We start from the raw sequence: 14,650 nt of genomic DNA, 5'->3' as shown, positions 1-14,650 counted from the left end.
AGAATATCATAGAAAGCTATATTTTCATTACAGCATTTTCAATGTATTGTATCATATTCTAAGTATGTATTGCTAAAAAAAAAAGCAACCAGAATGTTCTGCTCATGCCCCACTCACAATATCCCCAATTATTACTGTTTTATTAGTACAGATTATTTGCTACAATCAACAGTAAATATTTATTAACTTAAGGCTGTATTCTCCACAGATGTTTTCGGCTTTTATCTGTGGCCCTTTGACTGTTCTGGGGCCCCAAGAAGCTTCCACAGGTCATTCACTCATGTGTCTTAAGTCGCTTATCTGGAAGATTCTCTAACTTCTTGCATCAAACGTGAGGCAATTACTCTCACTTTTGATTTTATTTAGCAATGGTGACATGCGTGACAGAAAGACCTGTAATTTATATTTCTCTGATTAGACTGAGGTTATATGTCTTCCAGTTACATAGTATCCACATGGTTTAAGTGTTGATATTGCCCTTGGTTACTTGCTCAAGACACTGTTCATCTGGGTTCTTGATTCTACATTTGCTTCCTTTCAGCTCATTCCATGGTGTGTTTTGGTGAGAAGTTACCATACATGGGAGATGGCGGAAGAGAAAGAAAGTTTGCCAAACGTTTTAGAGGAAATAATCTTGACAGATCATTTGGAATGTAGAAATTAGTTCTCTCCTTCCTAGTTTAGTTCATTATTCAAACATTTAGTAATAATTTGGGTTATAGTTATAATTTGTTTTCTCTAATTTGCTTCCTTTACCCATGTGGATCTTACAGTGTGTACTGTTTCTCTCTCACAAACCCCTATCAGTGTGCTAGCTCTGTGACTTTTTCTCCTTTGTTGGTGTTTCTTTACCCTTTGACATTTCAAAATATGGCAGTCATTTTCTTTCTTCCTGCCAGAACCCTATAGTCAACTGCTGCTCCAAGAAGCCTTGGCACGTTTCATTAACAATAAGGGAGCAGAATGTGGTTATGAGTCCTTCTCACTAGTACTAGATACTGTTCTTCACGTCCTTTCCATCTGGCAGGGTGATGAGAGGGAGCTGTAGCTTGTGAATAACCACTCATTTCTAAATATTTTCATTCATAGCCAACTGAATCTATATTAAGCTAACTCTGAGCTCACACTGTGAACTTCAACTTTAATTCATTACAGCACAGATCATTTCATACTTTCCTGATGACAAAATATTTTCAAATGAGAATGGGAAACATTATTCTTGAGACACCTAAAAGGTTAAATAGCTCATGAATGACAAATGGCTTCACGTGCATGTATAGTTGATGTTAGAACACATTTTTTTGTGTAGCAACTACAGTATTCTCAGTTTCACCTGGAAGTAGTCCTAAGCAAGGAAGTGCTTCTAGTGGAATTTCATGTTTTCTGACTATTCTTGCATGATACAATTTTCAAAACAAGTACTTTCCATACTGTGTTGTTTCTCTCTAAATAAAAGTAACCCTTCATAAGATATCTTGAGGGGCTGGGGAAGCTGTGGAGCTGTGTAAACCAGGCCTAGAGCACAAGAGGGGTCAAAGCATGTCCAACATCCCCACAAAATATCCTGAGATGGCAGGATTAAAACTGCTCCTTCCCTGCCCTGGGATGCATGTTTCACTTATGAATACTTATAGCATAAGCCCTGCTCACCATCCAAATGTTTAGATAGCTTTTATTCCCTCCAGTTAAATGAGCTGCTCAATGAAGCCTGTCCTCTGAGAAGTCTGTTTCTTGGCAAGCTCACCTTTCGCTGAAGGTCTCCATCACCATGTCTGACTCACTTTCCCTCTCAGGCAGTCATACCATTACAGGAGGGAAAATAGAGTGGAAATGAGAATATCAGACATCCTCCAAAAAGAATATGAGTACATAACATCCAAAATCACAATGTTTGACCTTCATTCATTGTTAACTAGTTGTTTGAGAAAGAATTAGTGATAATGCAGAGTTTAGTTTAACATGGGGTATTAGGAGAGAGGACAAACAGTAAGAATGCCTGTAGTCTCTGCCAAAACAGGATTTGTTCTCAGAAGGAAAAATCTCTGGAGTCATACAAATTAGTCAAGAAAGTATTTCCTTAGAGAACTTTGTATCCTGAGTATGCTAGTTTTAATCAATTTATTGTCAAAGAGATATTTAAATCAGCTACTTTAATAAATTCTCTTATACTAATTAAATGTTCAATAATTAAAAACCTTATTTGAGTAACTAAATCAAAGTGTTCACAGCTGATCTTCGTGATATAGTCATTACTCACAATTATTTATAATCATTCTGATCAATATAATGCATAAAGATTTGGCTATATAAGTCAAGTGAGGAGGAATGAATATTTAAATCATCCTTATATTCAGAAACTTAATGATGTGAGACCCAGACAGGATTACTGACTTTGCAGGAAGGTCCTGCCTCATTTTGTCATCCCAGTGGCATACAGGAGCCATCCACTATGTAAAGGGTGGGGAAAGAGGGAATTTAAAGGGACTAAGTATGATGATCATCCTACTTCTTGATAAAGACCCATGAACACTTTCATGGAGTGCTAAAATAATACAATTAAAATTGACTGAAGGAATGAGAAGCTCAAATCTAGTTTATTGATTTAATCTGGAATTTGTGGAAATGTCAATTCATGGCACCTGATGTCCCACCACCATATATAAAAGTGTGTAATTTTCCCCCAAACATCATTTCTTACTCATCTTTGTTCCCTTGCTGTCTCTCATCTGACTTCCTAAATGTCTCAATTTGGCGATATGTTCTCAGATACTATTTATTGCTTCTCCAAATAATACATGTGTGGTTGATGGTATATAAACATCAATGCAGACACCTCAGAGGCCTTAGGAGGAGACATGCTGTGAGATCCCCAACAGAACACTGGAAACTGAATCAGAATCTTGCATAGGAGCAGAATGAGGTTTTTACTGCTGGGACATCTCTCTGCCATAGGCATCAGCATTTTTAATAATATCTTGAACTTTGAGATGATGTTTGCTGAGATGTGAGGGTCTAGAATATTTATTCAGAAACTCTGGGGTTAAAGCCAAATATATTTGAAGGTGCCAATATGCTAAATGTTTTAGCAATAGATAAATTAATTAGCAAGCACAGAGGCCAGGTCAGCTCTAGAGAGAAAGTGAAAGATCCCAGGTGCTGGCTTCCTTCTGAGAAGAGAAAGGTTTAAGAGCCCAGTCATTAATTAAATGATTATGTACCTGCTCCATTGAAATGCTCACAGGTGTAGGGACAGCCTGATCTTGCCTATAGCAAGAGAGGTGAAACCCTGAAGTCAAGTCCTATGTAAATAACTGAATTTGCCATCTGAGGACCCAGAGACTCAGACTGGTGGTGGGCAGATCTGAGAAGAAAGCTTCCAGAAACACTGCTAGGCAAGCTGCCTTTGCCTTTCTTCTGAATTCCCTCATACATGACATTCTATCACAGAAAAATCAGGTTACATACAAGAACAGTATGCTATGACAGAAAAGGAAGTAGAGGAGTATTAATGTGGTCTTTTGATGAAATACCCCTGGGGCAGCTCATTTCCAGAGTCCTATATATGCTTAGCATCCACAAAGCCCTGGTGGACAGTGGGGCTTTTGTGAGGGCAATGAACTGTGTCTATACTCCCTGTCCACAGTACATCAGATCCAGCAAAAGTTCTTTCTATTGGAAACTTGGGTGTTCTTTGATCTCAGCATGGTTGGTTTTCAGTGTCTTGCCATCCTCAGATGGGCAGTCTGTGGGAGTCCTATACACACTCCTTGAAGTTCACACCTTCTACCATATGTGGGGACCATGGCTAAGAGCTCATGATTCTTTCACACACTCTTCATCATACATAGTATATTAATTCAGTTATAAATGTGATTTTTTTATCTTCTCTTGAGTTGTTAACATAAATTATGTTTATTCTATTAGGAGTTAAATATGCATAATGCTCCCTGGTGCTCATAGATGCTTAGACATTCTTTTCATTACTAATACTGCCAATATAAGGAAATTTTTGAGGCTCTCATTAACATGACCGTCAGCAGTGCTCACATGATGCTCATGCATACTCATGCCTAACAGCTAAAATGTTCATGGGCTCAAGGCTCATGGGCTTGAACAGGTTTTTGAAGTTAATTCTCTATCTACATGGACAGCGTGAAAGTGAGTCCTGTAAGGAAGTACATGAGTTGGAAGACTCTTTGATTTGCCTTTGATCTCTGAATAGTGATGTACAGGGAACAGAAGAGTCTGGAGTCCTCTCCTCTCTTGCTGATTTCCACTTCACTGTGCATGAAGCAGTCAGATGAAATATCTGCTTGGAGCCATCTTATTCTACAATGCTGTTATTAGGAATATGTTCATAGAGGCATGGCCTGTTTATAAGGGAACCTTGCATGTGAAAAAAAAATGAGTAGATAAGCAGCATCCAAAACAGGAAGTGTGTGATCCCAAGCCATAGGCCCAATCCTCAGCAAATATCTATCTCATAAAGCCCACCCTCCTTCCAGGAAACTGCTCAGAAGCTGGGCTTCTGCAGACTTTGGAAAGATAGCCCCAGTTTCTTAATCTTCCTTTATTATATTCCTGCCATATCCACTTTCAGGAAGCTTTACATTTTTCTTTTAAAGCGATTTCAGAGGAAACCTCAAAATGTTGCCTGTGTGCTAGAATGAAGCATTTGTTCAAGGCCATCCTTGCCTTCTTAGCTGATGATCACTCTAGACACGTTTGGAAGATCCAAGCTGCTTCTTCCCTCCCTACATCCTACTCTCAAGTGTTTCCATTTTTAAAATATCAGAGTACTAATTCCCATAACATGGTTATTAATCACCTTTAATAAAATAGACTTACAGCCTGTCTCCTAGTGCAGTGAAGGAGTGCATATGTGCTTTCCCCAGGCATACAGAAACAACATACAGAGAGCTTGGCCCACTTGAATGGGTCCAACCTTTCCCAGGAAGAGGAGGTTTTATGTTAATCCACCCAGTGTTCTACTTGGCAACTTCCATGTAAACTATAAGAAGCACCTCAGCTTTCTGTTTACAAGCAAGAACCACCTGTGGCTGCTGGTGGCCCAGATCTGACCTCCGGTTATATTAATCTACAGAGCTTAAGGCAGGAAGGGAAGTGGGGCTTCTGAGACAGCTTTACAAATTGACTTAAGATGAAAAGAGCAAAGAACAGGAAAATGGAAGAGAGGTAAGCATCCCGGTCCTCCAAAATCCTTAAAGCTCTATTCCTGCTACACTTTCCCAAGAAAGCAAGTATCCTCCCCCTGGTCTCTAGCAGCTCATCAGTAACATGATGCTCTCTGGTCTTAAAACCCCACCCTGACTTTTGATGAATATCTAAGTCAAGTACATCATGAGCCTTTTCTGTTTAGACTTTTGTTTCAAAGGTTTATAGTATAATTGTGTGTCTGTCTGTGTGTGTGTTTGTGTGTGTGTGTGTATGTGTTTGTGTGTGTGTGTGCACGTGTTATAAGTGAGCCAGGATGTAGAGTCCAGAGGACAACTTCAAATGTTGCTCCTTAAGTAGTACAGTCTATTTATTTTATGTTTTATTTTTTAAATCAGGGTTTCTTTCTTGTCCAGGAATCAATAGTCAGGCTAAGCTGGCCTGCCAACCAGTTCCACAGATCTACCTTTGCGGAAATTGCTTAGCTTCCCTTTCACCAAGGATCTAGCAAGGGAACTCAGCTGGCAAGGAGAATACTCCCACAGGTCTCAAAACCTGCTATTTTGTCTTGAATTAGCACAATATAGTTGTACTTGTCTACGGAGTAGAGTATGACATTTGAAAAATACTGAAGTAATATATACACAGACACTTAATTTCATGACTTAATTTTTGTAAAGGGTTTTGTTTTGGTTTTGTTTTGTTTGTTTGTTTCATAAAATTGAGCAGAGTTACAATTTGCTCTGCACTCTGCCTTTGCAGAACTCAAAACTGAAAGACCCTCAGCTCATTAAGAACCCAGAGTCATCTCCAAAGAGAGACATAGAAGTTCTACTGCCACATAAATTCCCCAAGTGTCATCCTGGTGGAAGTTCACTGTGTTATGAAGAACTTTTCTTATGCATGAGAATCAATGCCTCATGATGAAATTCTAGAATACATCAAACATACCAAGAGATGATGAATTACAATGATACTCATATATACCAGTGCCACTATGTTGCTGTGCTTTCAATATGAGGACACAGAGACAAGAAAAAGCCATGTAGTCTCATAATATGCAACAGGAAGTCAGTCTGTATGTTTATTCCCTCAAACTTACAGCAAATGTTAACTAAACAGCTGCATATAATGTTCATTAAGTAAAGGCAGATCTTCAGCAGTAGTTACCTTATACTTTGATATACACTCATTCAAGAGAAGTTAATCCCACTTAGATGATACATTCCAAGTGCATTGCAAAGGGTGAGTCAAGATTATTTACCTTTCAGTATCAGCGTGGCCTTGATATTTGAACACTGCCTAAGCACTTGATGCTAAGCCAAAGTCTTCCAGACATTTATACAACCCTGAAAATAGTTAGAGGTATTATCAGTAACCCTCCTCCACATTAGAAAGTCACTGATCTATCAAGAGTAACTTGCTTGCCAATAGGTTATTAATAACTAATTGCAATTACCTTTTTACCAATTCCATAAACAATGCAATCAGCTGCTGGCCAGTGGACTTTCTCCAAGCCAAGGTACAAGAGAATAAAGAGGATGGAATTAAATAGCAGCCCATTGCAGTAAGCAGGACCAGGCTTTGGATTTGATTTAGTTTGGTATAAAGCAGGCTCTTCTCCATGATACAGCTCAGCACCCAAAAGTCAAGATCTCAACTACCCTGAGACTCACAACGACCTTACATGATTTACAGAGGAATTATCTGAAACAGTTAAGCCTTGGAAAACTGTTCTATCAGAACCATTTTCTTTTTAAAGACTGTAAGAAATCTTATTTATAGTGTTTAATTTTACTTCCCATTTTATTAACATGACTGAAGTGGTATTTTTCCATTCTGTGATAACCTGCTGTTTTCACGGGCTGCATTATTTTATGATACATCCTTTAATTTTTTTCTATTATTTCACACTGGGTCTTTTAATAGGTTTTGAGAAACATTCCTTTTCTTTCTCAGAAAAAGCTTTCGTTCTTGGAAAGCTTTTCTCTGGGATGTTTCCAGCTGAGGAGCCATCTCCCCAGCCATATCAAAGGTTGTTTGCTCTCCACTTGTTCTCTCTATCAGGTCTACAGAGATGAGCTTTTAATATTTATTTCCAGGGGCTGTTTTCCCTCTTTATATCCTGCTGCTGAAATGAGCAACTCAATAAACTCCTTAATGAAGGTGGTTGAAGCATTTCCTTTTGCTTTTGTTTCTATTGCTTTTGAGACAACTCTGTACTGAGTAGCTTCAATGCTTTGTAAACTTCCTGTGAACTTGAAACACCTAATAAATAACCATGAAATCATTAATTGGCACAAAGAGTCACTGCTTGTAGAATTATATTGTGTTTTAGCAAAGAATCATACTTGCAAGATTATATTAGCTCTAAAATAAATTGTCCTAAGTTCTATCTCCATAAGCTTTTGTGATAAAACTCTATGTCTGTAATTGGGGTGCATTATACATGGTATTCGACTGCAACATACAACTTGCTCCTGTGTTCTTTTTTTTTTTTAAACGACTTTATTTTATAAAACAAAGATAAATGTACAGATTTTAAACATTTTTTGCTTAAAATTATACATTTTTGTCAGTACTGTCTTTTCAGACATTGAAATAATTTTTACACAAAACCATGTGAATATATATTTTTAGTCAGTACTTGATTTTTTTCAAGGGCTTGACAGTATGCATTGAAAACCTAATAGTTACAATAAGCGTAAAGTAAATGCAAAACAAAACGCAACATGGAAATAGTCAAAGTCTTCTTGTTTTGTAAATATATGTATATTTTTTTGTTTTCTTTATTTCTTGGACTTCATACAGTCTGTGAGTTGTTTCTGGGGGAGTGCAAGCCTCTGGGGTTAGCATTCCACTATCAGTGACTGCATATTATGTCTGTTCTTTTGTGACTGGGTTATCTCACTAGCTCCTGTGTTCTTAAATCAGTACTTGAGTAAAATAAAACCATCTGAGGGAGAAAAGGAGATTTTTTTTCTAGGTCCAGGAGAGCCTTGTTTCACTACCAGTTCAGAACCTATGCAATGATCATTTTCTCTACTTGATTATCTAAGAATCTCAGGTAACTTCAGTTGATCCATTTCAAAATACAGCCAAGTGGTCGCCCTGAAAATATATAAATACAAGTAACATTATTGAGACCTGGCATATTATATCATGTATCTAGGAATATACACACACACACATACACGTGTATATGTATATGTATTTATATACACATATATTCATATATGTATAATGACAGTTTAAAAGAGCTATGATATAAAAGAAAGTAAAGAGGCAGATGGGCAGGTGTGGGGTGAGGAAAGTGAAGAGGGAGAGTGACCTGATTATATAATCTCAAAAATTAAGACTATAAAACTATATCAAATTGTAGCAAACCAAAAATTAAACTCATATCTTGTTTTAGGACCTACAACCACTGACAAAGTCTTACCATCTAATAGACTCAGCAACTAAATTAAGTGTCAGATATAAGTTGCTTACAGTTGTAAAGTGAATGACATTTTAAAAAAACATAAAGTAACCTATTTTGAAATGATAAACCCTTGCCTTAAAACAGAAAATCCAGCTTTAGAAAAAGTTTTTTTTCTGCATGTTTTCTCTTAGTATCTACCTTTTTATCACTTATCAGGAAAACAGCTGATAAGTAAAATGGTTGGCTGACTGATGACTGAGCTAGCTAAATAGCTACATGGTAATAGATTGATGATGATAGGTAGATATATAACTGACTGATTGATTTATGATAGATAATAGATAAAGATAAATAGATGATAAATTGATGATAAATATGTATATGACAGATAGATAGATAGATAGATAGATAGATAGATAGATAGATAGATAGATAGATAGATAGAGATAATAGATCAGATTAAGTGAATGACTATTAATGGTAGGTAAATAGGTAGTAGGTTGATGAACAAATAGGTTATATGGTCTTCTCATTTTAATTGCTTAGACATATAAAATTAAAGCATATGTTACACACAATAGAAATGAAGATGGTATGTTTTTAGATCACAGCAACTGAGTATTTGAGTGCATGAATACAGACTGACCTCAAAGATAAAGTCTATAGGGAAAGATGTAACAAAACTCTGAGGACCTGCTTTGTATTTACCCCATGAGTTCTACTGGTAAACTACAGTGAGGCCTCTGTCCTGAGAAATTCTAGAGTGTGGGGGTTGGTGGTAGATTACTCTCCTCTATTATGTGTTCTTGTCAGTGCCTCCTACAGACTATAAGGAAGAAACTGTTCTGGCATGTCCTAGACTCTTGGGCTGGACAGAATTGCTATGTGGGTGCACCAGGTAAAGATAGTTTCCTTTTGATCTCAGTTGGCATTCCTAAAAGCAAGGGGGAAAAAAAACAAACATGAAGTCCAACTAAGCTTCACTTAGCACAGGAGTGAAACCTAATAACTCAAGACTCACTTTCAGCACTTTCAGGTCTAGGAGATATAAAGTCATCTGTGACTGCCCTTCTCTTCACTCTTAAGCAATCTGTTCTCAACAGCATACCTAACAAATCCTTTATCTTATAGGATTCAGCCTAGGTCAGGGTCCACCCTGTCCTAGCACCATATCTTAAATATTCTCATGATAAGAATATGATTTGTCTGAGTCTCAGGCTGACACACATAATTCTCATTCTTAACTATAGCTAACTGCATAATTAATGACGCCAAGAGAATGGCTTTTGTCTAAGTCTTGCAATAGTCCACCACCAATGAAGGGTTCAGATTGACACCTATAAAATTAAAAACTCTATTTGGCTACTTATTTCCTTTTTCAAATTTGAGGAGGTCATTCCTACCACATGAATATAAGAAATACAGAAGTGAAAGAACAGGGTACCCTCAACCTTTGTGAAGCACATTTTGGTTAGCACAGAGAAGATCCCAACATAAGGAAGGAATATCCTATGCACTAAGAATTTCAAATATGTGATAGAAGCAAATGACACAAGTAACAATTAAATATTAACTATGGGAAATAAAGAAGCGAAGAAAACACCAAATTTATCACGTAACAGAGAGAAACATCACCCCATGATCAGTCACATATATGAATCTGACAATGATATAATAAGCCTATAGTAGCCCAGATATGAAGAAGATTATACCATCTACATTTGTCAACATAATCTTTATTGTGGTCACACAATGATAAACATGTGCACAGGTTTGTCTTTCAAATGTGTCTCCACTTCTATGTAGCATGGGCCCTGTAAAAACACAGCTAATCTTGTGAGAAATTGAAAATAAACCATGTAGAAAGTTTCTGAAAGGACTCTAATAAATGTGCCTGGCCCAATGCTTGGCATGTAGCATGCTCAGAAACCAATTATAGATCAAAAACAGACAAACAAAAAACCTAAAAAAAAATCTAAAGGGTTTCTAACTTTACTCACCCACTGTTCTGTGCTAGGAACAAACCCTACCTTGCCTACATAAATCAAGCCTGTCACCCCTAGAGGCCAAATGTCAAAAATTTGTGAGCATGTCTTTTACATTCTGGTTTTCATTTTATGGTTTTTGCCTATTTCAAAGTGGAAATATTTTACATGGGGCAAAATCTTTGTAAGTAGCTAGTAAATCAGAAAATTAAAAGTGCTTTCATAGTATATAAAACCTAATGGCTCAGAATTTAGTTTGACTATATTTTAAAGTCTGGAGAATTAATGATATTGAGATGTGCATGGATAATATAAAAACACCATTATTCAGACCTGCCCAGATACCTTCTTCTTGTTTCTTATTGACAGACTTACAGTCACATATAATGTCTTTATGTAAAGTGTGATAGTTGATCTCTTACATAAGACACAAGCAGGTTCATTTCTTTCACATCCACTCATGTGCAGTAATTCATGCCTTCCACACATGGTCCAGACACTATGTTCTCAACATCTTTCTTAGCCAGTGCTTATCATTCTTGATAATATACTTGACCCAAAGGAGCACAATTTTCAAATGCTTACTCTACTCTGAAGAGAAAAGCAGAGAATGTGATAGATTAGGAAGAATTAGCGGTTTCAAAAGAAGTGTTTAGCACTTTGATGTCTTACCATGAGACAGGTAATTGGTATCAAGTTGAGATTCTGGAAGATTCTGAAGTAAAGTTAATGCTAAAAATAGCACAAAAGCAAAGAAGGATTGTAGCATAGAGGGTTGACTCTTACTCCTATCTCATAAAAAACAAACCCACCCCCCAAAAAAAAACCCCAAAAAAACAAAAAACAATGACAATAAAAACCTCCACAAATCCAAGATTATTCTGTAACTTGTTAGGTAATGATAAAAACTTTATCAAAGTAAAATACTTTTAAAATAAATTAATGTTTAGAGTATGCATTCTACGAGCTTTACCAAGATGCTATTTCAGTAAGAGCCATTGTAGAAATCAGGGGAATTTTTCTGTTCCTCTAAAATTGTATTAGAAACTTAATTGCTATTGTAAGAAGAGACACAATCATATTTCCAGAAAAATATCTCTATGATACTTGAATACAATCAATTTATAAACTGAAGATAATAAATTAAGTGGAATTGATAGAAATACCACCTCATATGCATTCAATGGTAAAATATCCAAGATACACTGAAGATATCTGAAGCATTAATAGAGTATGCCGCAGGTGTGGGTGGGTGTGAGAGAATGAGAGTGTGAATATGTGAACATGCGAACACGTGACTACATATGTATTGGTATCTGCATATGGCACAAGCATGCTTTAAGGACTACTGGATTCTGAGAACTCTGACATAATGATGGATTATAACTTTGAATAAACCATTGGGAGGTGATAGCATTGTGGGGCTGAATCCTGTTTGAGGACTTAGAGCTCAGGAGGTATAAGATTGACAGCTGTATCCTGCCTGAGTCCTTTCTAGCTTTTGTTCCTTCATCCTGCCTAACATGAGGTAGGCAGAAGCTGCGACAGGCTCCCACTGTCAGGATGTTCTAGCTCAACATGGTTGTACCTAGAAAAAATTACTCCAAGGACTATTAACTGAAACCATGATGCAAAAGAAATCCTTCTCACATTGTTTTTATGTCAGGTATGTTGTCTCAGCAATCACAAAGTGTACTATCACAATAATAACCAATCCTGAAATTCATATGTAATAAAATATGACCATAAGGAAACTTGAACAAGAACAGAGTTGCAGACATCATATTTCTTGATTTCATATTACATAATAAAGTTTTAATAATAAAAGTTTATATTTCTAGTTAAAAACATAAAACCCAACTAAAAGTTTGGAACAATAAGCCACACTACATATATCAATTAATATTTGTCAGGGATATCAATAGTATACAACAGAGACAGGAAATGTCTTTCATGAATGGTATTGTAAAAACTATATTCTGTTGGATAAGATTAAATGAGAACCAACAATCTCACATCACACACACACACACACACACACACACACACACACACACACACACACACACTAAATGCAAAGCAGAAAAGTTTATAAGAGTGAGATCTAAGACTAAAAGCTAGAGTAAGAAACATGGGCTAACACAAACCAAAGCACAGGCTGCAGACAGTGAGCTACATGGATGAAGATATAACAGATCAATTAGGGCTTTCCTAGCAGCAAGTGTGAAAACTGTAGAAAAGTATTTTATAAGATAGAAGAAATAAATTTTCAGTTATTCATTCTGACATTAGTACTCAAAACTTATGGGGAACTCAGAACTCAACAGTGAAAGAATGAATGAAAGATCCAATTTTAAACATAGGAAAAAGTTATAAATAGGTATTTTCATAAAGGACACATAAGCAGTCAACAGGTCAAGGTAAAAACTCAACACCATTAATCATTTGGGGAATGCCAGTCAAAACCACAATAAGGCATTTTTCCACATCTGTTAGGGTGGCAAATGGTAAAACGTGAAAAGATAACAAGCATTGGCAAGGATGTGGAGGATCTGCAACCCACACGGTGTTGATGGTAATATCAACTGGTACATTCATCACAGAAAAACAGCATGTGGACTCTTCAAAATGTCACGTAAGACAGCGAAGTAATTCAGCATTTCTAATTCTGGGTATACAGCCAGTGGAAATGGAATCAGTATGTTAAAGGGTATCTCTGTTTCATGATCATTGGCTCATTACTCACAAAAGCACAGAAAAGAAAATAATCTAAGTTTCCATTCACAAAACCATTTTCTTCACACACACACACACACACACACACACACACACACACACAATTCAACCTGACAGAAGAAAGAAAATCCATTACAAAGAAACATAAGTGATGCTGAAGAAGATAAATCTAGAAATCAAATGGCACACAGATATGGAATGCTTTGTAGGAAATTTAAATTCATAGATACAGTGTAGAATTGTGGTTACCAGGGAGGATGGGGTGAGGGAGTCCAGAGATGTTTGACAGATGTCGTTGCTGCTCTGAGATGGTGAGTTCTGTAGACTGAGCACAACATGGAGGAAAAAGTACATCTCAAGTGTCTTTAATACACACACACACACACACACACACACACACACATCAAGATCACAAATCTGCTAGCTTCTTTCTGTGGAAATTATTTAACAGTGTATACATACATGAAGATATCTACTACAAACATGCAGTTTACATTGTGCATTAAACGTCAGTGAACCTGAGCACAGAAGACTGCAATATGCTTCAAACGTTCCCATCAAAGGTTAATATCACTGTGACACTTTTTGTATTTTCACAGAGGATTCCACTGACTGGAAATTTTTAAAAATGAAAAAAAAAAAACTGTCCTTTCACCACAGACCACTCAAAAACTCTTTTTGGAATGGCAGCCTAGAATCAGTAGCTTGGAAAGCGTGTTCTCTTATAACAGTGGATGTGATATAAGGCAGATCTACGCTCAGTTCTGGTTTGGCCACAGCACATTGTGGTAATGTTACCCAGGGATATCCAGTGACCTAGTTCAGCCTCAACTGACCCAGCACTGGGGTGAAAAACACTGCCTAGCCTGACACTACAGTCATGAAATAAAATGATATATCTGTGATGTGAAAATCTGCATAGACTCTATTGTATTTCGTTTTTTGAGAATAAACACTGTTACTGTAAATGAAAGGGTAACATTTGAAATTGAACTGCATCTATAAAACCAGTCAAAGACCTCTGTAGAACAAAATAGTTCTTGTATCACTATGAGTGTTTATTGTAAAGTGAAATAGCCTCAGATTTTATATGAATATCAAATCTTTTACCAAATGAACAGCATCTCCGTTAACATTGGGAACACAACCAACTCATCCCAACTTAATGATTACTCTATGGTCAAGGTCACACTATTAAACTGAGTTTATATCTCAAGTCAATGGCAAATCTTTTAAACCACATTTTATATAAATTATATACATTTATGTAAAATATTGTGGCAGAGAAATGTGCATGCATATGCCACTTTGAATGTATATACACCAAACA

This window comes from Micromys minutus (assembly GCF_963924665.1).
Source record: "Micromys minutus genome assembly, chromosome: 14".
NCBI classification, from domain to species: Eukaryota; Metazoa; Chordata; class Mammalia; order Rodentia; family Muridae; genus Micromys; species Micromys minutus.
The sequence above is the reverse complement of the archived record's forward strand: the minus strand, read 5'-3'. Positions refer to the sequence as shown.